Source organism: Lissotriton vulgaris, chromosome 11 (assembly GCF_964263255.1).
Source record: "Lissotriton vulgaris chromosome 11, aLisVul1.2, whole genome shotgun sequence".
NCBI classification, from domain to species: domain Eukaryota; kingdom Metazoa; phylum Chordata; class Amphibia; order Caudata; family Salamandridae; genus Lissotriton; species Lissotriton vulgaris.
In genome coordinates this window covers 46,483,663-46,510,421 of record NC_141699.1, presented here as the reverse complement: position 1 = coordinate 46,510,421, position 26,759 = coordinate 46,483,663, and the positions used below count along the sequence as shown (strand labels likewise).

At 47.8% G+C, this 26,759-nt stretch overlaps 1 protein-coding gene across 1 annotated transcript in view; it reads right to left on the bottom strand.

Moving 5' to 3' along the window:
- Positions 1-26,759, bottom strand: part of LOC147678933 (CD5 antigen-like) — a 468,373-nt gene that overhangs the window by 377,999 nt on the left and 63,615 nt on the right. The gene's annotated exons all lie outside the window — the stretch shown is intronic.

The window sequence follows — 26,759 nt, the reverse complement described above, 5'->3', positions numbered from 1 at the left end:
ACACAGGGTGGCAGGGCTGAAGGCCCAGGAAGGAACACAGCAGAGTCAAGCCAGAGAGTGAACCCTCCCCTAAAACAGGGAAGAAGGAGAACCACAGGTGTAGGAACCCACAAAGGACCACACCAAAAGCGAGGGGAAGGAAGATGAAATCGAAGAGGCACGCCAAAGCAAGAGATCAAAAAAAGACACAACCAACCACAGGACCACCCCAACATACCAGGGGAAGCCACCAGAAGAGCCGCAAAGACCAAAGAGCAAAACACACAAGATGATGGAAGGAATGTTGCACAATGGCAAATTATTCACCCCCAGTAAAATATCTAAGTTTAAACTATCGTTATTTTGCTTACCAAGCCACCCCAATTCTGACATGGCCATATGCAAATCTGTCTTGACCCTGTGCCTCATGGGAACAGTCCAGACCGTACTGCCAAGACATGTCTTCCCTGGACCGGAATAAAGCATCCTAGGACCGGTTTCTGGCTATCAGCCGTCTTCAGCCAGGATAGCTTGACTCCAGTGGTGTAGTGAGCATGGAACCCACATCTGGGCATACCCTTCCCACATAGGGTGAACAGCAAAACACACAAGATGATGGACGGAATGTTGCACAATGGCAAAACATTCAGCCCCAGTCACAGATCTGGGTTTAATCCATCGTTATTTTGCTCGCCAAGCCACCCCAGTTCAGACATGGCCACTTGCAAATCTGTCTTGACCCTGTGCCTCATGGGAACAGTCCAGACCGAACTGCCAAGCCATGTCTTCCCTGGATCAGAATCAAGCATCCTAGAACTGGTTTCTGGATATCAGCCGTCTTCAGCCAGGATAGCTTGACTCCAGTGGCGTAGTGAGCACGGAACCCACGTCCATCACCTGTTGTTTTTGCATTTGTCACCCCGAGTGGGACGGGTATGCTCAGACGAGAGTCCCGTGCTCTCCATGTCACTGGAATCAAGCTATCCAGGCTGATGAGGGCTGAAAGCCCGAAACCGGTCCTTGGATGCTTGTTTCCAGTCCAGGGAGGACCTGGCTAGGCAGTTCGGGCTGGACTGTTCCCATGGGGCACAGGGTCAAGACTGATTTGCATTTGGCTGGGTTCAAAGTGGAATGGCATAGTGAGCAAAAAAACAATGGATTTAGACCCAGATCTCTGTACTGGGGTGAATGTATGATATTGTTGTGCATTCTGTCCATCACCTGTTGTTTTTGCAAAGACCAAAGAGGGAAGAACCAGATGAGAAAATTCGCACCGACCCAGAGAAACAGCCAGGAAGAAAAGAGGCAGGGAACCCAAGCAAAGCCCTCCCCCAAGCCGACAACAGCAGCAACAGGGAACCTTGAGGCCAGAAACCCACAGCAGGACCCGGCCACAGGGCAGGACCGACCAACGGCCAACCCCAGCTGAGGAACCCAAGAGCCGCAGGAGCAAAAAGGCCGCCCCACTGGGAGAAGAACCCGCAGCACAAGAAACAGCCAATTGGCCAGGCCCGAGGCACATCCCTAAAGCAGGTGACCCAGGACACAAAACCCAGCAACCCGCCCAACGGAGGCCAGAGAGAGAAAAGAAGCGCAACCCAAAGCAGACCCGGTATAAAAATCAGCGCACAACCAAGAAAGACAACAACAGGGGCCAAACACCGAACCGGGGAAAACAAAGCACAGAACCCGAAAGGAGGAAACACCTCCAAACAAGAGCCACCCACCCATCAGGAGGATAAAGGAGGACAACAAGGAACCACCAAAGGTGAATCCCAAAAGAAGCAGCAGAAGGGAAAAACAGGAAAGACCAACAAGGAGGACAACAGCCCAAATCCGCAGGACCCAGAAACGCCCAGGAAGCCAGCTGGGGAAACTGGCAGGCCAGCCACCCAGGAGGCACCCAACACGGCACCACCAGGACCCGGAAAGAGAACCAAGAAGGGGCACAGGGAAAGGCACAGCAACCAACCACAGCCTGGCCACCCAGAGAGCAGAGAAGCAGAGGGACGGAGCCCAGCAGCCCACACAATGACACAGTGCCACAGTCAGCCTCAAAGGAGCGGCACAGGAAAGGACAGAAGACCAGCCCAGGACCATGCCAAAGCCCAAGAGAATGAGCGACCCAGAAAGGACCCAAGCAGGGACCAAAACAGGACTCCAATCAAACAAGGGCACCACAGCATAAATCCTGACACCTCCAAGCCGAGAGGCGCACCAGCGACCCACACGCACAAGCGAATGTGAGGAGAAACACAGGGACAGCAATGTCAAATCCAACAGGGGCAAAGCGAGGCCCAAAAGCACACAGGAACAACCCAGGCACCAGAAACCAAAGTAGAGGAGCCCGGAGAAGCCAAAGGCGCACCACTTAATAGGGGAGCGGGAACAGACCCAAATAAGGGAAGAAGGACAGGCCCTCAAAGGGAAAAGGCCAGAGCCCCAGACCCGAGGCAAAGCCAACCGCAACCCAAAGTGGAACGAGAGGAGTGGAAACCAGCAAAGCGGCCGACACTCAACACCCACAAGCAGGGAAGGGGCACAACAAACAGGGCAGGGCACAGGAGCCGGGCACCCGAAGAACAAGGGGCCACCCAAGGCAGAGGCCAAGGAAGACCAATGAATCCCAGACTCCTCAGGATACAAATGGAGCAGCAAGTGAGAAGGTAGGTCCAAATCTCAAGAAGGCATCAAGGGAAACACAAGAGGGGGGAAGGAAATCACAACCAGAAACCAAACCCCAGCAACCCAGCAGCAGGCGAGAGGCAAACCCAACTCCAACCAGAACTCACCAGGGCCACAACCAGCACTGCACCGGAGCCAACAGACCAACAAGTCCAAGGCCCACTAGGAAAGAGGGAGGGCACAACAGCCCCCCCCCTTCCCATGGAAAACAAGAGGGATAACCCAGTAAAATCACGGAAGGCCGACACCCTGAGCACGGGGCAAGCAAAAGCACCCGGAAGGATGCAGGAAGCACCCAACAGTGAAAACCGCAGGCAGACAGGCACCCATACAGGCATGCACCAGGCCCAAACCCACAGAAAGGCAGGAACCAATTGTAGGAGGGTGGATACCTGACTATGGTTACCCCCAACTTTTTGCCTGGTGTTTTGCTGGTTTTCCGACTTAGTTGACCTGGGACCCTGCTATTCAGGGCCCCAGGCCTACTGCTCTCTCTGTATAATGGATTCCATGTACCTTAGGTACATATCTAATTGGATACTGAGTCACCTTATCAGTCCCTGTACAGTGTACCTTAGGTACCCAGGGCATAGGTGCACCCAGGGCCTACCAGGGGCTGCAGCATGTATTATGCCACCCCTGGCTGGCCATCCAAATCTGACACAACTGGCTGCACCACAGCTGGGGCAAGGTGGTGTTATCACCCTTTGCTTTAGATATAGTATTCCTATATCTAACCCTAAAATGGACACATATATTCCTATCAGTCACTCCTATGGCAGGCCTTATCAATCCTGAAGGCAGAGTGCTTGGAATTATGTGAGATGGTGCTCTGGCATCAGCTGAGCCCATTTGCAGCTTGCGGAACCAAGTCCTAATAGCTGTTCCATGATAACGCGTACCATATACTCTTAAGTGCATTATAATCCTCGCGGTTATTTGCCAACTTTGGTATCGCTTTATCAAAACATGTCGAGTAAGGTGTCATACAAATTGGAATACCAACCCCTCACCAATTCTGGCGACGGGGTTAGCATTCCACCCTTCTAGAGGGACACGACATGTATGTAACTGTGAACCCCGGTTAAAGTTAACTCGAGCCTCAGCATCATAAAATGGATGCTGCCACAACAGACCTAAGTCTGACCTCCTGCTGCTGGGAGTCCTTCCAGCGAGGAGAACTTGGACAAAGAGTTTCCTGTCAGGGGCGGTGCGAGGACCATCCCAGACAGGGTTTTGTGTATCCCAGGTAGGCAGGGCTGAGAGGAAGGTGACTGCAAGTGGCACCCCAGTGCTCACTGTGCATATGCCGGCTTGAACCAGTTCCAGGGGCACACCAGCCCCTGGGCTGGGGAAAGACCGGACAGGCGAGAGGGGTGTAACCACCCCCAATTCTGGTCCCACCCATGGGCAGGACCTAGTCGCGTGCCAGCCCCTTTCCTTAGTATAAAGATAGGAGCGGGCCCCCTTCCCAAATTAGACAATTCTGATTCTTGATGACTTTCCACGAAAGAACTCTTGAACCTTTCTGAAGACTCTCCCTTGTGGCTAAGGAGTAGCCACCCTGCACCAGCGAGCACCATCTAAGCGCATGCGGTTTGCTGCAAGTCCATCCTCCGGATCAAGACTGCCCAGCTCGACGAGACCCGGATTACCTGGCACCTCGGACCTCTACCTACATCATCAGCCCAGCTGAGATTCATGGGTGTGACGAGACCTCGAGGGACCGGCCATCTTCAAGACTGCACGACGCTTATCCAGCACGACTGCTGAGGGATCCTTGAGTGAGTGCTTTGGGGTTTGAGAAGCCCTAACCCTGAGCAGCTCCAGCACCGAACTCCAGCCCCCCAGCATCCACGAGATCTGCGTGGGGCCCTTCTGCTCTTTGCTGCTCACCGCGTTGTCCGGCCACTTGCCTGCTGGCTTGTAGCCCTCCTGACGACGAACCACGACACTTCCATCGCTGGCCTGGTTGCTCCGGGCTGGCCCTTGCTCCCCTCCAACAGAGGAGCACCCCGGACCCTCCTGGTCCACTCCAGACACCATTTTGAGTCCACCGCGTGGGCTTGCATTTGCCAAAAGTTGTTGCCCCAATCCTGGGTACAGCATCGCCGACAGCAGATATCTTCGTGGGACAGCTCGCACCTCCATCCTGGTCGCCGACAACGCCTCCTGGTCCGAGAGACTGCAGAGCCCAGCGTCGCCCACTCACCTGGTCGAGGTGACTTCATCCGGTGCCATCATGGTGCCCATCTGATCACTGGCTAGCGATTAAGAACTGAGTCCCCTCTGCTTTCAGGTCGTCTCCATCTTCGATCCAGGCTTGGATCACATCGAACTTCATCACTGGTCGCCTGCCAGCAACTTCTTATCTCAGGCTTTATAGACTGTAATGAGGATTCCCGACGTCTTTTGAACCCTATGCAGCCGCAGCCCCTGGGCTAGGTAACCTGAGCATTTCGGTGCTCCAACATACGTTCACTATCTAAGTGTCCAGATCCTTTTTTGGTTTCTGCCTAACCAGTCGGATTCGTCCGATATCTGTAACTTTACGAAATCTAGCATCCATAGACTTTGTCCCGCATCTCGCGTGAGAGTGCACACTCTGCACCCGATCTCCCTAGGCCTCCTGCTTCTAACCTGAAGGTTCAGTAGTGTAGTCCTAGCGATCCTGAAGCCTCTGGATCTTGTTGTTTTTCGTGCCCCTCGGGCATTTGTGTAAATTGTGCAACTTAAAGTATTTTCTTAAGAGTTTTGTTGTGTGCTTAGCTCCCTGACTCATAAAGAGATCAGGGTAGACTTGTTATAAATAAATATCCTTTAATTTTCATAACAACTTGTGTGGTGTCCTTTCACTTGGTGTTCAAGGGGTATATGTGATGGTATAACAGCTGGCTTAACATGCCCTCTAGAGTTTAGCCTAAAGACTGCTCTTGTCCATGCTACTAGGATAGCTGGTCTATAAGGTTGACTTACAACCAATCATCAATAAGGGTCGTTTGGACTGATACATAGTGATCACTAGAATAGTGAGCACTGCATATCAGGCCAACTTCTCACACCAATGGGCAGAAGGGCCGCAGGCAGCCGAAGGAAGCCCAAGAACTGCAAGGCACCTGGACCCGAAAAAGTGCAAAATGCCCGAGAAGCAGTCAGGGACGACCAGAACAGGTCACAGCAACAGGCAAACCCAGGCGCACCCCAATCCAGGCACTAACCAGGGCCGGCCAGGGACAACAGAAGCCCACAGGACAGGAGGTCTGGAGGCCCAGAGGACAGAGCAAAGAGGCCACAAGAAGAAGCCAACAAACCCTAGGAGAGACAGCCCAAAGTGAGCCATGGCCCAGCAAGCAGACACCACCCCAGGGAGGAACCAGGGCTGTCCCGACCAAACCACAGGGTGGGCAGCAGGTGCAATTGAAGCCAAGGCCACAGGCCAGCACAGCAGGAGAGCACAGCAAGCAAGAAACCACCAGGCAGCTTGCACCAAGGATACAGGCCAACAGCAGACCCACAGGGACCAACCCCTAGCCCAGATGCCATCCAGCCACAAGCGCTGAGCAAACAAAAAACCCAGAAGGCCAGGGAGCCAAAAACCCATGGAGGAAGCCCAGGCAGAACCCCCAAGAAAAGGGCAGAGGCCCAGGGGAAACCACGGCCCAAGACAGGACAGCGAAGGCAAGGGAAGCCAATGACGCAGGCAGCTGAAGATGCCTAAGGACCGACAGGAACACGGGAGCAGGGGGGCAGCTGAGGCAGAGAACCAGTCCGGAGACACCAAGGGCCCCGGACCAAGACAGCAAATGGACCCACGGCACACACAACCAGCCAAGCACAGAGGGCCAGCACGCAGGAACAGGAACCAGCAAAGAGAAGCCCCAACAGGAATGAATCAGCACCTGGAGAGACCAGAGGATGACGGGACCCAATTGCACAGGAAAGAAAGCAAGGAACCCACATGGCAAGGCCACAGGGAGACCAGGCAAACCCAGCACAGCGGCAGAGTGCAAGAAGGAGGCCCCGGAACCAAACCCCGGCATCCCCTAGAGGTTCAGGTGCACAGCACGGCAGTGACCCAAAGTCCATCCAGGCATCAACCCAAACCCCCAAAGAGGGCAAGGGGGAAGACACACCAGCCAGGGCTGCAAGCGAACCCATGAAAGCACAAAGGCCCACCAAACCAGGAACATCCAGGGAAACTCCCATTCAAGAAAGAACCAGACCCGACCCTGCCAACCATCGAAAGCAGACAAGAGCAGGGGGACACAGGGAGGTATGGCTGGAGGCCAAGACAGTCGACCTAACCATGGAAGCACCAGGATTGACCATGTAACCTGCAGAGCAAGAGATAGAAACCCCAACCATAAGGCCACAGTCACCCACAATGGAGAAAATAGAGAACCACTATGCAGTACTCACCAAGGGGGCAGGAAGAGCGCACCACAAGCCCATTGCCACCCCCCATCAGCCAGCCCAGGCACGCACCAGGAAACCAGTGCCGGGTGGAGAAGTCCACCAGAAATTACCTCCGAGGCCACAGCAAGGCCAGACCCAACTGCGCCTCAGGGGCGCCGGGAAGAAAAGGAGGCTGGCAGGATACCAAACACCAGGCAGGGGGCCCAGGAGCATCATCCAGCAGAGCCCCAGGACACTCAAAACAGCTGCAGCAGCATGTTCCCCAGACCGGCCAAGCCACAGGGAAACATGCACTGCAACCCGAAGAGAGCGGGAGGAACTGCGCTCCAGCTGAAAAGGGCCAGGCAGCAATCAACGTGGCTCCTGACAAGCCCGGCAGGCCAGGAGAACGTGGAAAGAGGAAGGCAAGGACAGCCCAGCAGCCCCAGTGAGACATCCAGGGTAGAATCTCAGGTAAGTCCAAACACGTCCCATTCTGTCAGAAGACCGAAAAAAAGAACAGGCTGCATGCTGGGCTGGTACCGCTTATGTACTCCCAGTGGGAGGGAGTGGGTTGGGGATCCCAGCATGCTCCTGCTCTTTTTTTCCGTCGCGGAGATGGTCATTTCCACTTAGTTTCGGAATGGGACGAGGACAGGAGAGACCTGGGGGTAATGAACGTTTGCCAGCTTTTCTCTAGCTCTCACCGGAGCCACATATGTCCTGAAGATGTTCTTATTTTGAATAAGTCTATTGATATAACATTGTTATCACGATGATGATGGTGGTGATGCCCTGTATTGCTCTGACAAGAACTGCCAAGTCTCACGCTCATCCATTGTCTATTGTCCGCAGGTGCATGATGGAGTACTGAGATGCCTTAAAGTCTTTGAATTAGCTGACACAGGAGTCCAGAGACCTCTCTGCTAGGTGCTTCTGCTCATGCTGCTGGCCAAAAATAGAAGATGGCCCTAAAGAAGATGGATCAGGTCAAGAAAGTGGCCAGTGAGAAGATGAAGTCTGTTGCTATCACTCTCTTAAGCACTCATCCGTTTTCCAGCAATGTAGCACAGCTGCTGCACCCTCCTCTGAGCAGAAAGACATTGTGAGGAGGGTCACCTCTCTGTCACAACCTGCTCTCCTGTGAAAGACGAGTTACACTTTTCACTTGACTGCTGTAGAACTGCACAATACCCAATACTGTCAACATTCTGTCGTTTTCTACTATTAGCAATTATGTGTACACTACAACTGTAATACCATGTGCATGATAGTCGTATGAACATTTGCTATGCAGTCCAGTCTAAGAATCCTTCCTTCCTATTAAATCACAGGATAATCTTATTAAAACATACAGTGCCAGACTCTGAGTTCAATTGAATGTCCTAAAAAATACAATTCAGTGTGTCTCCAACAACAGCACGCCTTTCAGGATACATTTCGGGATTCCGAATGTAGTTAAAACAATTTGAAGAAAAAGTGTTTTTGGCAGGAGAAATCCTGGATCCTTGTAATAAGCTAAGATTGTGGCAACAGCAACATTGTAATACAATTACAAATCAGTGGATGGAGTTAACACTTTAGGAGCGTTGAACGTTCAGCGCCCAGTGCTGAACGTTCGAATAACGGGAGCGGCCCCGTCGGCCAACGGTCGTGCGCAGCACTGGCAAGGTAGTGCTTGCGACGACCGTTGGCCGACGGCAGCACTTAAAGGGTTAATCACCAGGGAAAATAAATCAGGGTTTTGTAAAGCATGGCTACTTACCCTTGAGGGTTTCAAGGTGCTGAGGGGGCCATGGGGGCTGCTGGTTCAACTGGGTATGGAGGTTCATTCGAAGAGCCAGGCATTGAGTCCTTCTTGAATTGTGTGAACAACGCAGATTACATGAGGTGGAGGGGCAGGGTATTCCAAGTCTTGGCGGTGAAGCAGGAAAAGGATTGTCCACTGGTTCGGGTGAGGAAAATGAAATTTTATATGGCCAGTATGTCCCATATCCTGTACCCCAACGTTTAGTGTATGTGCATGACACTCATACATTTTCCCTCTATGGCCACAATAATGATGCCTCTGCATTTGCGTCCTGCATTAGGATGCCAGTCATCAAGATTTCCATGAAAGAAATGTTAATTCTGCAATGAGGCCCATGGCCCATGTGTTTTGCATTGTGCACGTTTAATAAATATCACGAAGAACCCTTTTGTGGCTCAGTTGAGCCAGGACCCGTATTAAGGTTTTCTTGGCTCAAGACACTCTGAAAGCTGCTGCTACGTATCCCTGACCTTTCACTTATTTCTGGGTCAGCTGAGAGAGGCCCCGCACGGAGTGCCAAGACAGTTATTTACAAAACAGTTATCTGCTTGCTATACAGAATCACATTCCTTCCTGGTGAAAGAAAGAAAACAGAACCCATCCGCAGAGATAGAGCCCAGCCTTTCTGACTCAGTTTAAGTGATTTACAGAGCTCTCATCCATAGAAAGCCCACAGCCCCCACGCAATGAACAAAGAAATATATGCCCACACTGGCTCGTGGTGATGAGCGACCTTTTGCTTCAGATAATACATCCCCGGACCTAAGATATCAGATATCAGATATTACTAGATGTACAGGTCGCCCTGACACCGAAGGCCTCCCTACTAGAATGAAAGTCAGCTTCCCCAGTTACACGTCAATTGCACGTCATGACCAAATTGCGCACACAAGTAGGGCAAAGGTTCCAGCTGGCCATGCAAACCCCCTCCATGTATCCACCCACCTATGACACCCCTATGACTCCTCAAAATGCACGCCCACATGCTCTTATCTCTTTCTCCTGCTCCGCCTGAAGTCCTCCTCTTTTCTCTATGTACGAGAATAATGTATAAATAATGTACTCTGTGAATAAACTTCAGATGACGACCCTTCCTGAACCTTAGTGGTGATGGAACCCGATTCTCCCTTAACTGCAGTTATTGAAATAAAGCCTTTTTGAATCGGACACCACGGACTCTGCCTCTCATTTAATGCATGACCCTTTGTTTAAGTATAGAAAATATGACAGGGTAATATTTTATTTACCACATTAATCTGGCGCCCGAATAGGGACTAATCCCTTTCCCCACGCGCCGGCGATGTAGGTCCAGCCTTTGCCCCCTGCTACAGCCGTGACGGACTTCAAAGTGTACACGCCAGCGTGACTTCCTGCTTACTCCCTCAGGCCCACGAGGAGGACGGACTGCGACCAGGCATCCACACGAGGCGTGAGGATTGCGGATCATCCCCACCAGAGCCCAACCTGTGAGAGAGCAAGGTCCGAGGTTTTCAGAGGCCCACCTGTTCCAAGGCGCATGCGCAGTATCAAGTTCTTGAGGCCTTCAAGTTCTGCTTCCCGGTGAGTACCACTATGGGGAACGCATAAAGTTCAAGACGGGTCCACTTTCGTGGACACGGTAAAGACGTGTTTCGTTCACACGAACACGGTAAAGACGTGTATCACTTTTGTGAACACGGTAAGGACGGGTCCACTTTCGTGGGCACGGTAATGACGTGTCTGTTCACACGGACACGGTAAAGACGGGCCCACGGTAAACGTGGGCACGGTAAAGACGTGTCTGTTCACATGGACACGGTAAAGACGGGCCCATGGTAAACGTAGGCACGGTAAAGACGTGTCTCTTTATGAGACCGGTATGGTTGTACTGTATTGCAGTGCATAAAGTTAACTGTTTTCAAGTATATGTTTTATTCCATGTATCAGGTTAGACTGTATCTGTTTTAGTGTTTTGGTGTTGTAGTGTGAATGATTGTTTCAGTCAGTCTATTTCTTGTGTATTGAGTTTTCAGTGTGTTGGTTTCAACATGCCACTGTTTTCGAAATTACGTCAGATAGGGACCAGGAAAGGAATACTAGAAGAGTCAGTTAACATCCCGCCTAGAGACACACCTGGTCATTACAAGTACAACAAGCACGGGCTAGATGCCATATTGTTTTAAGACTTATGGGTAGATTACACGAAGGATTTAGAGGAGAAGTACAGATGGCCTATCTCGGGAACATGGGATTCTGAATGCATTATGAGAGTAGAGGAAGCACTATGGAAAAAGAAATCAAGACCCTCTCAGAAAGATGCCATTGAATTATAGCGCCTTGCATATATTCCTTGTGAAAAGCATGTCATTTTTTGGACTTGTTGACTTTCTTGTAAATATGGCTTGTGAATAGCGCCATGTGGTTATGGCTTGGACAGGGCATGTTATCATTACGTTAGGCAGGAGAGAGCTGGATCTCTTTCAAGTGCTTGGGGATAACGTTTTGAAGATGTGCGTATGTGAAAACGTGGAGAGATGAGTTCATGACTTTCCCATGTATCTGCAGTCATTGGGGAATGATTGTGTTTGAGCTGCCAAAGGGTTAATATCTTGAATAGAGAAGGCAGTATTTATTTTTACATGCTGTTTAACATGCATGGTTATGTGAGCTGACACTAAAAGTCAGTGAATGTTTAGATGGATGATGGTTTGATTTGACTTTCATTGGTTGCTGGGTTCTGCCTATGTGCTTTGTCAGCTTAACTGACAGCATGGTCACATCTTGTATGGATAGAGAGCAGTGTTTATTTAACTTTCTATTTGAACTGCGTCCAGGAATTTGTGTGGGTTTGCCTTGGAATACATGATTTAATGTGTATTGACTCGGTGGTCGGTAAGTTATAAATAAACCAGTCGGATTGAGATAAGGGTTTGCACGGAGGGTGCTTTAATGCTTTCACGGTTGAGAAGAAGATATGACACAGACCCATCATAGAATGTGCTTTTAATTAGTGAAATGCAACCGTGTGCTTTTATAAAAATAATATTATAGAAAATATAAATGGATATTTTCTTACTGCAAGCTGAACTTTTTTTAATGTAAATGTTTCTGACATGCAGCAGACCAGCGTGTGACAGTTAACCCACTTAGTTAGTAAATATGGCTATTTGAAAATTATTGAATCTGGCCCTTTTTAATAGATAGAATAGAAAGGCTTGCACACTAAATTATGCTGCAATGCAAAATTACATGTTGCCCCTAGTTTAAATAAAAAACAATGATGAAATGTGTCTGCATGATGTTAGTGTTTATAGTCAGGGTGGAGCAGAATATATTGTTCTATTTTTGAATAGAAATGATGACTATAATACACTACCATCTTAATGCATTGCTATGTGTCCCCTATTTTAGTTTAATGCACACAACAGTGCGCACAACAGCAAAGAGCTCTTCAGCATTGTGACGGAACTCTCCAACCCCAGCTCCATCACCAACGACATCCCACCGTCACAAGACCTATGCGACTCAATGGCCACCTTCTTCCATCGCAAGATCGCAGACATCCACGACAGCTTCGACGCCGTCACCACCCCGGCTACCGCCAAAACCCTCGCTCCCACGACCACCACCCGCACCAACTGCCTGCTCGCCTGGACCAACATCAACAACGACAACACTATCAAGACATGATTATCATCCAGTCCGGATCCCAGATAGACCCCTGCCAACACCACATCTTCAACAAAGCCAGTAGCACCATTACACCCCACCTCCGGAAAACCATCAACATCTCCTTTGAGACAGCGACTGTCCCGAAGAGCTGGAAGCACTCAGAGATCAATGCCTTACTAAAAAAAAACGAAGGCGGACCCCAAGGACCTCATGAACTTCTGACCCATCTCCCTTCTCCCGTTCCCAGCGAAGGTCATCGAAAAGGCCGTCAACAAACAACTGACCAGCTTCCTTGAAGAGAACAACATCCTGGACCCTTCCCAGTCTGGGTTCTGCAGCAACCACAGCACTGAAACTGCCCTCATCACCACCACCAATGACATAAAGATCCTGCTCGACAACTGAGAAACCGTAGCCCTCATCCTCCTGGACCTGTCAGCCACTTTCGACACAGTCTGACACCGCACACTAAGAGCACGCCTCCATGATGCCGGAATCCAATAGAAGGCCCTGGACTGGACCACCTCCATCCTCTCCGGGACAACCCAGAGCGTCCGCCTCACTCCCTTCCGCTCGGAAGCCGCCAAGATCATCTGCGGCATATCCCAAAGCTCATTCCTCAGCCCAACGCTGTTCAACGTCTACATGGCACCGCTCGCCCATGTTGCCCGACGGCATGACCTAAACATCATCTTCTACGCCAACGACACCCAGCTGATTCTCTTGCTCACCAAGGACCCCCACACCGCCAAAACCAACCTCCAATAAGGAATGAAGGCCGTCGCCAACTGGATGAGGAACAGCCGACTGAAGCTGAACTCGGACAAGACAGAGGTCCTCATCCTAGGTTCCACCCCTTGGGCCTGGGATGACTCCTGGTGGCCGGTGGTACTAGGAGCTCCCCCCACAACCACCGACCACGCACAAAACCTAGGGGTCATCCTCGACTCCACAATTTTCATGATGAAGCAGGTCAATGCCGTCTCCTCCTCTTGCTTCAACACCCTCCGCAAGCTTCGCAGGATCTTCAAGTGGATCCCCACCGAAACTAGAAGGACCGTCACCTAGGCTCACGTCAGCAGTAGACTGGACTACGGCAATGCACTCTAAACAGGAGCCCCGGCCAAACTCCTGAAACAGCTCCAACACATCCAGAACGCCTCCGCACCCCAGATCCTTGACATCCCCTGCCGTTGTAGCAGGGATTCCGTTCTCCTACAGAACTGTGCATAGAGATTTGGAACCTCAGTGAATTAGGGTGACCCAAAACTCACCTCAGTACCCAAAATCCCCTTACCGAGCTAGCTACAGTGTCTTCATTGGTTATAACAAACTCCCAATGCTTAGACAAACCAGAACATGAACTTAGAATACCTCAGGTATCGTGGAACACATAAACACTCTTTCGTTATACAATCATTTCAAACCAGAACATGGAGTAAAAGAGGACACGTGCATATTTGAAATATGCACGTGTCCTCGGCCATTAAACCATTTTATTTGTTTAGTCCCCTTGCTGTGTTCTTTGGTCCTTCTGGTATTTTGTGGTGTTGTGCTGTGTCGATCTTGTCAAAGCGCCAGGACGCCCCTTTGCTGGGGCAGCTGTGCGCGATACAAATAAAAATAACATAACATAACATAACATTTATTTACTAATTCAGGGTTCTCAAACGCAGTATCTTATATAATACAAGCAAACATATTATAAGAATCAAAGTTATCAGCATAGTTACTAGTCCATAGAATGCGAACGGTGACAGCATACTAAGATGCTGAAATGAATAGGAATTAACAACACCTAATTCTCACCCTCCCTATTTAGCACAGTATTTTATATCTATGAAGGTCTCATTTGGGTTTTAGCAGGGCGGGCCCATACCTCAAAATGTCAGTGGCAGAGGATCACATCATCTTCCACCAGCTTTCTGCATGCGAAGCACCATCAAGTGTGTTGTATGTGTTTTCAGCAAAGCAATATAAAACCTGCTTCGAGACAGATTTTGGCAGCAGCATGTGTGTTATGTCTATGAAGGTGCGAAGATCAGACCTCACAACAACACTGTGTCGAATTATCCTTGGAAGCTTCAGCACTCACTGTGCAGACAGTGTACTGAGCAAAACTGATATCAGAGTAATAACATAGTATTCTCAAGTAAATCACAACTCTCTTCTAGGTTGAAAGCTAAAATAACAATTATATGTCCTGTGCAAATGAAGCAAAAGGAAAAATGGCGTTTAAACATTTAATAAGCTCAGGCTAACTTAACACAGTACATAGAAAAGAAGTAGCTATATGACACCGTAGCCCCATCACACCCCACCTACGAGACCTGCACTGGCTCCCCATCAACAAGAGGATAACCTTCAAGCTCCTCACCCACACACACAAGGCATTCCACGACACCGGAACAGCGTACCTCAACAGCCGACTCAGCCTCTACACCCCCGCCTGCCAGCTCAGCTCCGCAGACTGCGAACTTGTCACCGTCCCCCGCATAGGAAGAGAAATCGCCGGCAGCAGATCATTCTCTCTTCCCTCCCCACCCGCCTACAGCAGACCGAAGACCTCTTAACCTTCAGGGGACTCCTCAAGACCTGGCTCTTCAAACAGTAGCAGTGTTCCCCCTCCTAGCGCCTTGAGACCCTCACGGGTGTGTAGTGCGCTTTACAAATGCTATGATTGATTGATACCTGGCGCAGGAATAATGTGGCGTAGGGGTTTACAAGGTGACGAATCTACCTAGATGTGTCACTTTGTAAATATGGCGTAACATGCCGTATTGTTTATGCCGCAGGTGCGTCACAAAAAGTGATGCACAGGTGGTGCAAACGTGACGCAAAGGCTCATAAATAAGCCCCTCTGGGGCAGATTTACAAGAAAGTGACGCATCTGTGAAGATGCATCACTTTCTCTGCACCACTTTGAGAAACCCTTGCGCCACTATGGATGCGCCGTATTTACAATACGGTGCACCATGGTGCAAGGATTGACAGATGTGCAGAAATTCTGGTGCATCTGTTAACGCAAAAGTCACACATTGCTGGAGTCATGTCGTAAGAACGACACAACTCCAGCAATTCAGGGGGAGTCTTATCTGCATTGTGCTGCATCACTCCTCTCGCCTGCTTCAAGCAGGCGTAAGAATTTCACGCAGTGGCGTCCTAGAAGTGGCGCAGTGAACTCTTGTAGATTTCACTGTGTCACTTCTAAGAGGCTCTTTTGCGTTGGATCGCCCGCCCTGCATACAATATACCTGACGCAGGTATAATGTGACGCAGGGCTTTACAACGTGACGCATCTCCCTAGATACGTCACATTGTAAATGGGCCGCATTTTTACGCTGCTGCATCACAAAACGTGACGCAACTGCGGCGCAAAAACGACGCAAGGGACTTGTAAATCTGCCTCATTCATTTAGTGCTATTTTCTTTGAACAAAATTGCCCTTTCACATCCAACCTATATGGGAGAATGCATTTTCTGCTGAGACAAAGCACTAACTGTGACTCGTGAGTAGTGAGCAGCCATTCACCCCTACTAAATATTAACTTGCGTGAGGATTTTCCACCAGCATTTGTTTCTAGTTTCTTAACCAAAATGCACCCTCACATTCAAAAGGTAAAAGGGAATGTATTTTGCGCTAAGAAAAAAATAACTGAATGCAAAAGAATGGAAGCAGGAACTTGAGCAGCCAGGCGTGCTCCTGAGGAAGGATTGCTTCTTACAAATTACTCTGAATGATGTGAGTGGGAATAATCGCCTCTTTATCATTAATTCAGCTTTAACCCCTACGATGCTGATGACGAGCTGAGCTCGTCATCAGCCAGGGGGGCGTGTGCAGATGACGAGCTGAGCGCGTCATGTAACGCAGCTTTTGTAAAAAAGCCACGCAGCGCAAAAATGACCGCCGCAGCGATGCAGTTAAAGAGTAATGCGGGATAGCTGGGATTACTCTGATGACTCTTGCGTAACTGAAATTCCACCCAGGTCCAATCATAATATCATCTAAATAGACAATACGAAACACATCAGAAAAACTCCTAATATGTCATCAATAAAACAGCAGGAGCAACGCAAAGTCTACAAGGAATGACCTGGTATTGGGTGAGTCTGAACTTATAATGGAACACTATTTCCTATTGAAAGCCTTCCGAACCCTGACTCGGTTGAAAGTTCTTTTAAGATGTAACTTTGTAAATAGTTTTACCTTTCTGATCTGATCTAATAAATTAAATAGCCCCCACTTTTTAGTACAGAAAATAATCAGGAAGGGGCGAACACTATGAGTACTTAATAAGTCCATAAGTCCCAGCAATGCCCCTAAAATCCGGAACTCCATACCAACAAACATTAGGACAAAGCTCTCCTTCTTGAGTTTTCAGAGACAGCTAAAGGCTCTGTACTCGACAGGCACCTCAACTGGGGGGGTCATTAATCGCCCAATGTGGACAGGCTCTTTATCCCATGCTCTCTTCATACCTCACCCAAGCTACTCCCCTCCCTCTGTGCTCAACAAATTACATGGTTGAACTCAAAGCAGCCGTCCTGATTTTGTGTAAACTGAGTGTATGAACCGTAAAGCGCTCTGATACCCTTTGATGCTTAGTAGCGCTATATAAAACTCTTTAAAACTTTTTGTCAGATTTCATCTAGATACTGTCTGGAATATTTTGCATCTGATTAAAAAAATACATGTACTTGACTGTAAGGAATTTGTGCAATTTGCTCCAAATCAATATTGCAGTCATAACATTTTTGCAGTATTAGCACAGTTTTGTTTTCCTTACAAAAAATCTTTACACAAGTATTTATAAGAAGTGGGTAAATATATAAAACACCCAATAGCTGGCATAACACCCAATCCTGAGAGTATCTTAGCAGCATGATTAGTTCCACCGGGCCTGGAATCAGTAACAGCACAGACCAGTATAGAATGGCGGGGGTCGTCCAACGGTTGGAGTCTGATGACCTTCAGACAATATTAGCTTTATTCACTCTCTGCAACAGTGTGCTACAGAAAAACTCTCTCCATAGAGTAAACAATGCTAAGAGTATCCACTTTTCTATGTATATCCTCTTCCGTTCTCATTGTAGGTTCAGTACCTGTCTTAATTTGATGCAGGTAAAAACTGTCTGTTGAAGGCATTAGTTGCCTAACAGAGTTTTAGTATCTGATGAGCTTGGTTTTCCAAGGGCAGTTGTATACAGATTGAACATTGTGTGCAAGAGAGGTTACTGTTTCATCTGCGGTTCGTAGGCGCCATGAACTCGGATACCCATGAAGTGCATGGTACCGGTCAATGCTGTACATAACACTACCTTGCTTCCTCTTTTGGGGTTGTAAACATGACAGCAGCTTCATACTATTCTGAGCTATTCAGCACTTACTTTCATAGCTCTAATGCTATCCCATTTATAGAGCAATTGGATGATGCCATTAGTGGTGTAATCAGTAGGGTCATCAATGATGTCGTTTGAGATGTCATCAGTGATGTTATAAATGATGTCATAGAACATGTCATGAGTGATGTCATTTGCAGGAAATAAACAGTCCAAGGCGGAGGCACAAGTTATAGTTAGCTATGCTATCTGTAACTGGTGAATATATGTTTTTTCAGTTCAATATGTTAATGTTGTCACTGACAAAGTCAGTGAACTATAATGTCACTTTAACCTTTGTTTTTTTTATTGAATTGCTAAGGTTTTTTTTTAAGTAAATACATTTTTTGTTTTCAATGTATATATGGTAGGATGACTAAAGAGTGTATCCTGTCTGCACACCCGGTTTCCAAAGGGAATGGCTTGGTATTGCAACATTACGGGAGAGTGTGGACCCTTTGGTGAAATCTATATAATAAGTGGTGTCTGATTGTAATAGGGAGAAATAATATTTCAGTTGAGGTAGACGATCCTCCCAGTTCTTGTTGATGTCACAATAAGTGATCTTCTCAGCAAGTTCAATAACAATTTAATACAAGATTGTTCAATGGCTGTGAAGGTGTTTTTAGATCAAAGAGGTGATTGTAAATCAGAAAAAGAGAGTGATCACTTCTTTCAATAATATATACCTTTAGTATTAACCATTTAAATCTATATTTAAGGGTGATTTCCTTACTCATGCAAGTCTTGCGGGAAGCTCACAAGATCGTTCACTCATATATTTTGTTTTTATAGTGTTGAATACAGTCGTCATTCTTATGTTTACTTGGTCTTTAATACACTTGCATATTAAGTGTGTCATGAAATATATCCATTCTTTATATTTTATCAATGAAGGACTCCCGCATGCTTTTCTGACGGGAATGTACTTCCTGTTAGGCTCTCGCAGATGGCTCACAAGATTTTATATTTGAAATCTGGTTAATAATAGAAATTTATTGTAATTCTGAAGAAATTATACCACTAGAAATTGATTATGTATTGTATCATTTAACACCTATAATAATATTTTTTATGACGACCCCATGTCACACTCATAATTCACTCTCTGGAGGTCTTTGAGAGGATAAACACACCCCAAGGAACACATTATGTTTGGTTCATATCAATGTCAATACATGCAAAAGAAGAATCCATCCTTTTGGCCTCATTTGTGGTTCAGATGTTGATGTGGGCAGATCTTGCTTAATGCTTCTGTTTCCATGTAGGAGATCTATTTTTTTCAGAGCATACAATGCCTTCCTCTAACTCAGATTAGCAGCAAAGAGGAGTTCCACCACCCTAGCCTGCTCCACCAGCCAATGAATCTCTTGTTTCTCAATTCTTTGAAATGGGAGCAGGAGAGTAGAAAGTGTTCGCTTAGTTTGAAAACTGCAAACATTGCAATATGAAGCTTAGTAGGGGGACAAAGACACAGTATAGCCTGGGCATTACTGGATTGTGGGGGCATGTAAGATCAATGCGTTCACAGAGGCTAGCTCATTCTGAAATAAACGGATTGGCAGTAAAGGAAAGAAATGTTACACCATCTTGCTATACACTGTATCCTAATAGATCACTCAATTACAGTTGCTCACCTCATTGGTCCACTACCACAAGACCATACACATTTAGTACACAAACAAGCACATAGAGAGGCAACAAAGCAATTATTTTTCAAAATTCTTCAACACAGTAAGTGTCCTGCAATGATGTGTAACAACGGTCTCTTTAATAAATCCTTGAGACATTCTTGATGCAAGATGATCAAGCACAACAGCCACAGTACAGCCAACGCGTTTCGCTTAAATGGGGCTTCCTCAGGGCATAGAACTGAGTACACCAGTGTTGTGGTGATCTGGATATATCTGGTCACTGTAGTATGGACTTTTAATAAAAGATATCCCCACTGTCACAAGTAAGTAATCTCCTGGATGATATCCATTAAAATATGGTGCAACCTTTGCACAGAATGGTTTACCTTTTGGATCTCGAGTTGGGCTGTCGGCGAGTCGAGAGTCTCGGCGTCTTATGGGGTGAATAAGGAGCAACTATGTTCACTACGTGTTGCATATCATAGCGAACACCAGCAACCTGAGGAATGTTATATAGTTCTAGGACGTGGAGAATTGAAGCAATTGTGAACCGTTCTGTGCAAAGCTAAGCTACTCACATTTCCTTTTTCTTTTCTAAGATACTCATGGCCACAAGCCTTTTGAGCTCATCATCTAGCTCTTTCATTCTCATCTCATGTGCCAATATCAATCTTTTCCTCTTCGAATGCATATGCATTCTTGCTGACATCTGCCTTTGCCTGGAGCCTCATGACCTCCAACTCATGATCTCAGGTGCTTTAACTTTTCTCTAAATTCTCTGGAGAAAAATGTATGAAAGAATGATTGCTGCCAGCCGCAGAGGCTGCTCTTCCAATAGGCAAATCCTGGGATCTGTAGGCGCTCTCTGGCACACCTATCTGCATCATTTGTCTCCCCAGGTTCTCTGGCCTCCCACCAGGCACACAAGGCCTTCTGCAGCTCCTCTTTCCTAGAGGTGCTTCTAATGGGACATTCAAAGTTTTTGAATAATTGCATGAGCTGCTCAACTTTGTAGGTATGCAACATGTCAATGCTAAACTCCCATTCTGCTTCTTCTTCTGGTTTGCCATTTAGCAACATGGTGCGTGGATACTTCAAGGGTCACATCAAAAATCACTGAGGGTCAAGTACAAATACAACATCAAATCATCACAGCTGACAATGTTAGAAATGGGGGTCTCTAGGTGGCAGAGGTAGGTACCTTTGTCCCCCCTTACCCTTACTTCTAGTCAGGGTAAGGGGGGAACATACTTTAGATAACCCCTGCTCACCCCCTTGTTGCTTGGTACGAGCAGACAGGCTAATCCCAAAGGCAATGTGTAAAGTATTTGTACTCAAAACACACAGAAATATAGTGATAATTCCACAAATGGACACCACACCAGTTTAGAAAAATAAAGTATCTATCTGAACTCAACAAGACAAAAACAACAACAAATCAAACATAGAGGTAAAAGAAATATGACTTTTAGAATAGTCGCGGCAAAAATAAAGGTTGTAGAAAACAAATAGCTCCACCTGGGATTATTACGACCTCATGACAGCAATAAATCCATAGTACAGCGCCGACCGCGAGGAGTGCAGCATCAGGCCCGGTTTCATACAGACCCCAAAGCAAACAATACCGTGGAAGCTAAGTCTATGACATTGCAAGGCATTGTGGAGGTGTGGCATTAGTGCCGAGGCCACAGGGGAGGCAAGGCATCATATCCATGAGGAGGCGACATGCCATTTCCAGTACGGGAAAATATAGTTGCGTCTGCATTGAGGTATCGATTCCAGTGATGATGCAAAGTCAGCAATTTTTGGTGAGTCACCCTTAGCAGTTATCTGCACCATGATAACAGGATGCAAGCGCTGGCAATGAGGGACTCGGTGCGAGCACTGGCAAACTGCAGGCATCAGCAGGTATTGAACTGCTTTGGAGCTGCGGTGTAGGCCAGGCTTTGCAAAGTGTACTTTACGAGTGGTGCCTTAGGCCTTGGTATAGGTCACAGCGACATTGCACCATCGCTGATAGTGCCGGACACAGGTTTGCTTACTCCTGTTAGGTTTCTTCTAGGTGCCAACAGAAGGACCAAACTCCAGAGGCCTAAAACTGGAATAGGAAACACTCAGCAATAGAGTACAAGGGGAGACTAAGCACATCACATTGGGATAATTGACATTTGCAATAGCACATCAAACTTTGATGCCAAACCTTTGCCAGCCTAGCCAGGAGGGGCTATGCTGCGTGTGAGGTTCAGTAGCACCAAATATATCAAAGCCATCCTGTGACGTGAGAGACTAAGCACCACTCACTTTGATAACTGACCCTTGCCATAGCACATTGCACTGACCCTTACTGGCCCTCCGTGGAGGGGCTACACTGCGATTGAAGCACAGGAGCACCATATATATATCAAGGCCATGCGCCACTGCAGAAGACTAACACATCGCACTTTGATAATAGACCTTGCCATAGCACATCGCACTTTGTTACCGGATCCTTGCAGGCCCTGCAAGGAGAGGCTAAACTGTGTGCGGGGACAGGAGCAGCATAAATACATCAAAGCAGTTCCAAAGTGTGAAAGATTTAGCACATCGCACTTTGATACCAGACCCTTGCCGGCCCTGTGAGGAGGGGCTACATGGCGTGCGAGGTGCAGGAGCATCATAAATACATTAAAGCTGTGCCACTGTGTGGGACATGAGCAGGTGTGCCGGGGCTCGGCCAGGTCCATGACCGGGCCAAGACTGGGCCAAGACGTGCCTGTCTTAGCCCGTCATAGACCGGAAGACCCCGGGCCCCCCCCCTCTTGGTCTTTTGTTCTACGGACTGTCTCCTCTTCATGGGTGGTGGTGAGTCCTTGCCCTCTGTACAGCTTTTCATAAACTGGGAGATAACCTCGGCTCACCATATGTAGGCCTTGCTGCCCTTGTGTGGAGGGGGACATTGTGAGTCTTAATACAAATATATCTCCATATATTGATGATGGGGACGACTGCATACATTTCCCACATACCACCTATGGAGATACCCTAAATGCTGTCCTGGCGGAATTTGTTCTTGACATTATGCAATGTGCTCGGATGGATGTGGGAAGGAGATACCAACCTCTACCAGAAGAACAGCAAATAGCACCATCATTCATGTAATTGTTTCTGCAAAATTATAAACCTGTGTTATACCCTGTGGATTGACGATTTGTCGATGACTGATCACAATTGTATCATTATGCCACTGCTCGTGTGGGGGAATAAAACTGTAGAGCAATGTTCGGTTACTGGTAATATTGGCCCGTGCAGACCAAACAGCACTAGAATTAGATGGAAAGGTACTAACCCAGGTGAAATACATGAATTAAGAGCAGAATATACATCTAATTCATTCATTCATAAAACCTTTTTTTCTGCAGTTTTAGCCATAAAAGAAAATCAAAACATGTTTAAAATAGAATGTACACGGATGACACATGAATTCATTTGACATGCATAAAAGTTAATACCAGTGCTAAAAAGTAGATTTTTTAAATAGACTATAGATATTATAACATAAAAACATAAAACTTGCAGTATTGTCCCTTAGTTCATTTGAAGCCTACAGTTAGCTAGTATACACAAATGTATGCAGTAGTAATCAAAGGCCTACGCTTATACTTTTAAGTATTCTAAGAGCTTGCATGCAATGTGAAAAACCCAAGTTCTTGCACAGGGGTATGAGCCAAAACCTCCCGGTCTTACAGTATGCTGGACAAAAGTAGAGATTCAGAAAAGGGGGGTGGTGATGGACAGAGTATCTGAATTAAACAGAACACTCCTACCCAGTCAACAGATAAGGGCTTGACCCATCACCGTTTTTTAGCTCAAGGCACCATCCCAGCTCAGAACCTGGCTACATACAAATTGGTCTATCCCTGGCCCAGTGCATCATGAGAACAGGGCAGACCAAACTACCAAGCCAATTCTTTTACTGGAAAGGAAACAAGCTTCCGGGGACTGGTTTCTGGCATTACAGCCGTCTTCGGCATGCCTTGCTTGAATCCTGATGGTGCAGTGAGCAAGGGACTCATGTCTGAGAATACCCTTCCACGCTTATGGTAGACAAAACGATTCAGAAAAGAGGGGTGGTGATGGACAGAGTATCTGAATTAAACAGAACACTCCTACCCAGTCAACAGATCAGGGCTTGATCCATCACTGTTTTTTAGCTCACTGCACCATCCAGGCTCAGAACCTGGCTACATGCAAATTAGTCTGTCCCTGGCCCAGTGCATCATGGGAACAGGGCAGACCAAACTACCAAGCCAATTCTTTTACTGGAAAGGAAACAAGCTTCCGGGGACCGGTTTCTGGCATTGCAGCCGTCTTCGACCCGGCTTGCTTGAATCCTGATGGTGCAGTGAGCAAGGGACTCATGTCTGAGCATACCCTTCCACGCTTATGGTGGACAAAACGATTCAGAAAAGGGGGGTGGTGATGGACAGAGTATCTGAATTAAACAGAACACTCCTACCCAGTCAACAGATTAGGGCTTGATCCATCACCGTTTTTTAGCTCACTGCACCATCCCAGCTCAGAACTTGGCTACATGCAAATTAGTCTGTCCCTGGCCCAGTGCATCGTGGGAACAGGGCAGACCAAACTACCAAGCCAATTCTTTTACTGGAAAGGAAACAAGCTTCCGGGGACCGGTTTCTGGCATTACAGCTGTCTTTGGCCCGGCTTGCTTGAATCCTGATGGTGCAGTGAGCAAGGGACTCATGTCTGAGCATACCCTTCCACGTTTATGGTGGACAAAACGATTCAGAAAAGGGGGGTGGTGATGGACAGAGTATCTGAAATAAACAGAACACTCCTACCCAGTCAACAGATCAGGGCTTGATCCATCACCGTTTTTTAGCTCACTGCACCATCCCAGCTCAGAACCTGGCTACATGCAAATTAGTCTGTCCCTGGCCCAGTGCATCATGGGAACAGGGCAGACCAAACTACCAAGCCAATTCTTTTACTGGAAAGGAAACAAGCTTCCGGGGACCGGTTTCTGGCATTGCAGCCGTCTTCGGCCTGGCTTGCTTGAATCCTGATGGTGCAGTGAACAAGGGACTCATGTCTGAGCATACCCTTCCACGCTTATGGTGGACAAAACGATTCAGAAAAGGGGGGTGGTGATGGACAGAGTATCTGAATTAAACAGAAGACTCCTACCCAGTCAACAGTTCAGGGGTTGATTCATCACCGTTTTTTAGCTCACTGCACCATCCCAGCTCAGAACCTGGCTACATGCAAATTGGTCTGTCCCTGGCCCAGTGCATCATGGGAACAGGGCAGACCAAACTACCAAGCCAATTCTTTTACTGGAAAGGAAATAAGCTTCCGGGGACCGGTTTCTGGCATTACAGCCGTCTTCGGCCCGGCTTGCTTGAATCCTGATGGTGCAGTGAGCAAGGGACTCATGTCTGAGCATACCCTTCCACGCTTATGGTGGACAAAACTTATTCAGAAAAGGGGGGTGGTGATGGACAGAGTATCTGAATTAAACAGAACACTCTTACCCAGTCAACAGATCAGGGCTTGATCCATCACCGTTTTTTAGCTCACTGCACCATCCCAGCTCAGAACATGGCTACATGCAAATTTGTTTGTCCATGGCCCAGTGCGTCATGGGAACAGGGCAGACCAAACTACCAAGCCAATTCTTTTACTGAAAAGGAAACAAGCTTCCGGGGACCGGTTTCTGGCATTACAGCCGTCTTCGGCCCGGCTTGCTTGAATCCTGATGGTGCAGTGAGCAAGGGATTCATGTCTGAGCATACCCTTCCACGCTTATGGTGGAAAAAACGATTCAGAAAAGGGGGTTGGTGATGGACAGAGTATCTGCATTAAACAGAACACTCCTACCCAGTCAACAGATTAGGGCTTGATCCATCACCGTTTTTTAGCTCACTGCACCATCCCAGTTCAGCACCTGGCTACATGCAAATTAGTCTGTCCCTGGCCCAGTGCATCGTGGGAACAGGGCAGACCAAACTACCAAGCCAATTCTTTTACTGGAAAGGAAACAAGCTTCCGGGGACCGGTTTCTGGCATTACAGCCGTCTTCGGCCCGGCTTGCTTGAATCCTGATGGTGCAGTGAGCAAGGGACTCATGTCTGAGCATACCCTTCCACGCTTATGGTGGACAAAATGATTCAGAAAAGTGGGGTGGTGATGGACAGAGTATCTGAATTAAACAGAACACTCTTACCCAGTCAACAGATCAGGGCTTGATCCATCACCGTTTTTTAGCTCACTGCACCATCCCAGCTCAGAACATGGCTACATGCAAATTAGTTTGTCCCTGGCCCAGTGCATCATGGGAACAGGGCAGACCAAACTACCAAGGCAATTCTTTTACTGAAAAGGAAACAAGCTTCCGGGGACCGGTTTCTGGCATTACAGCCGTCTTCGGCCCGGCTTGCTTGAATCCTTGGGTGCAGTGAGCAAGGGATTCATGTCTGAGCATACCCTTCCACGCTTATGGTGGACAAAACGATTCAGAAAAGGGGGGTGGTGATGGACAGAGTATCTGAATTAAACAGAGCACTCCTACCCAGTCAACAGATCAGGGCTTGATCCATCACCGTTTTTTAGCTCACTGCACCATCCCAGCTCAGATCCTGGTTACATGCAAATTAGTCTGTCCCTGGCCCAGTGCATCACGGGAACAGGGCAGACCAAACTACCAAGCCAATTCTTTTACTGGAAAGGAAACAAGTTTCCGGGGACCGGTTTCTGACATTACAGCCGTCTTCGGCCCGGCTTGCTTAAATCCTGATGGTGCAGTGAGCAAGGGACTCATGTCTGAGCATACCCTTCTACGCTTATGGTGGACAAAACGATTCAGAAAAGGGTGGTGGTGATGGACAGAGTATCTGAATTAAACAGAACACTCCTACCCAGTCAACAGATCAGGGCTTGATCCATCACCGTTTTTTAGCTCACTGCACCATCCCAACTCAGAACCTGGCTACATGCTAATTGGTCTGTCCCTGGCCCAGTGCATCATGGGAACAGGGCAGACCAAACTACCAAGCCAATTCTTTTAATGGAAAGGAAATAAGCTTCCGGGGACCGGTTTCTGGCATTACAGCCGTCTTCGGCCCGGCTTGCTTGAATCCTGATGGTGCAGTGAGCAAGGGACTCATGTCTGAGCATACCCTTCCACGCTTATGGCGGACAAAACGATTCAGAAAAGGGGGGTGGTG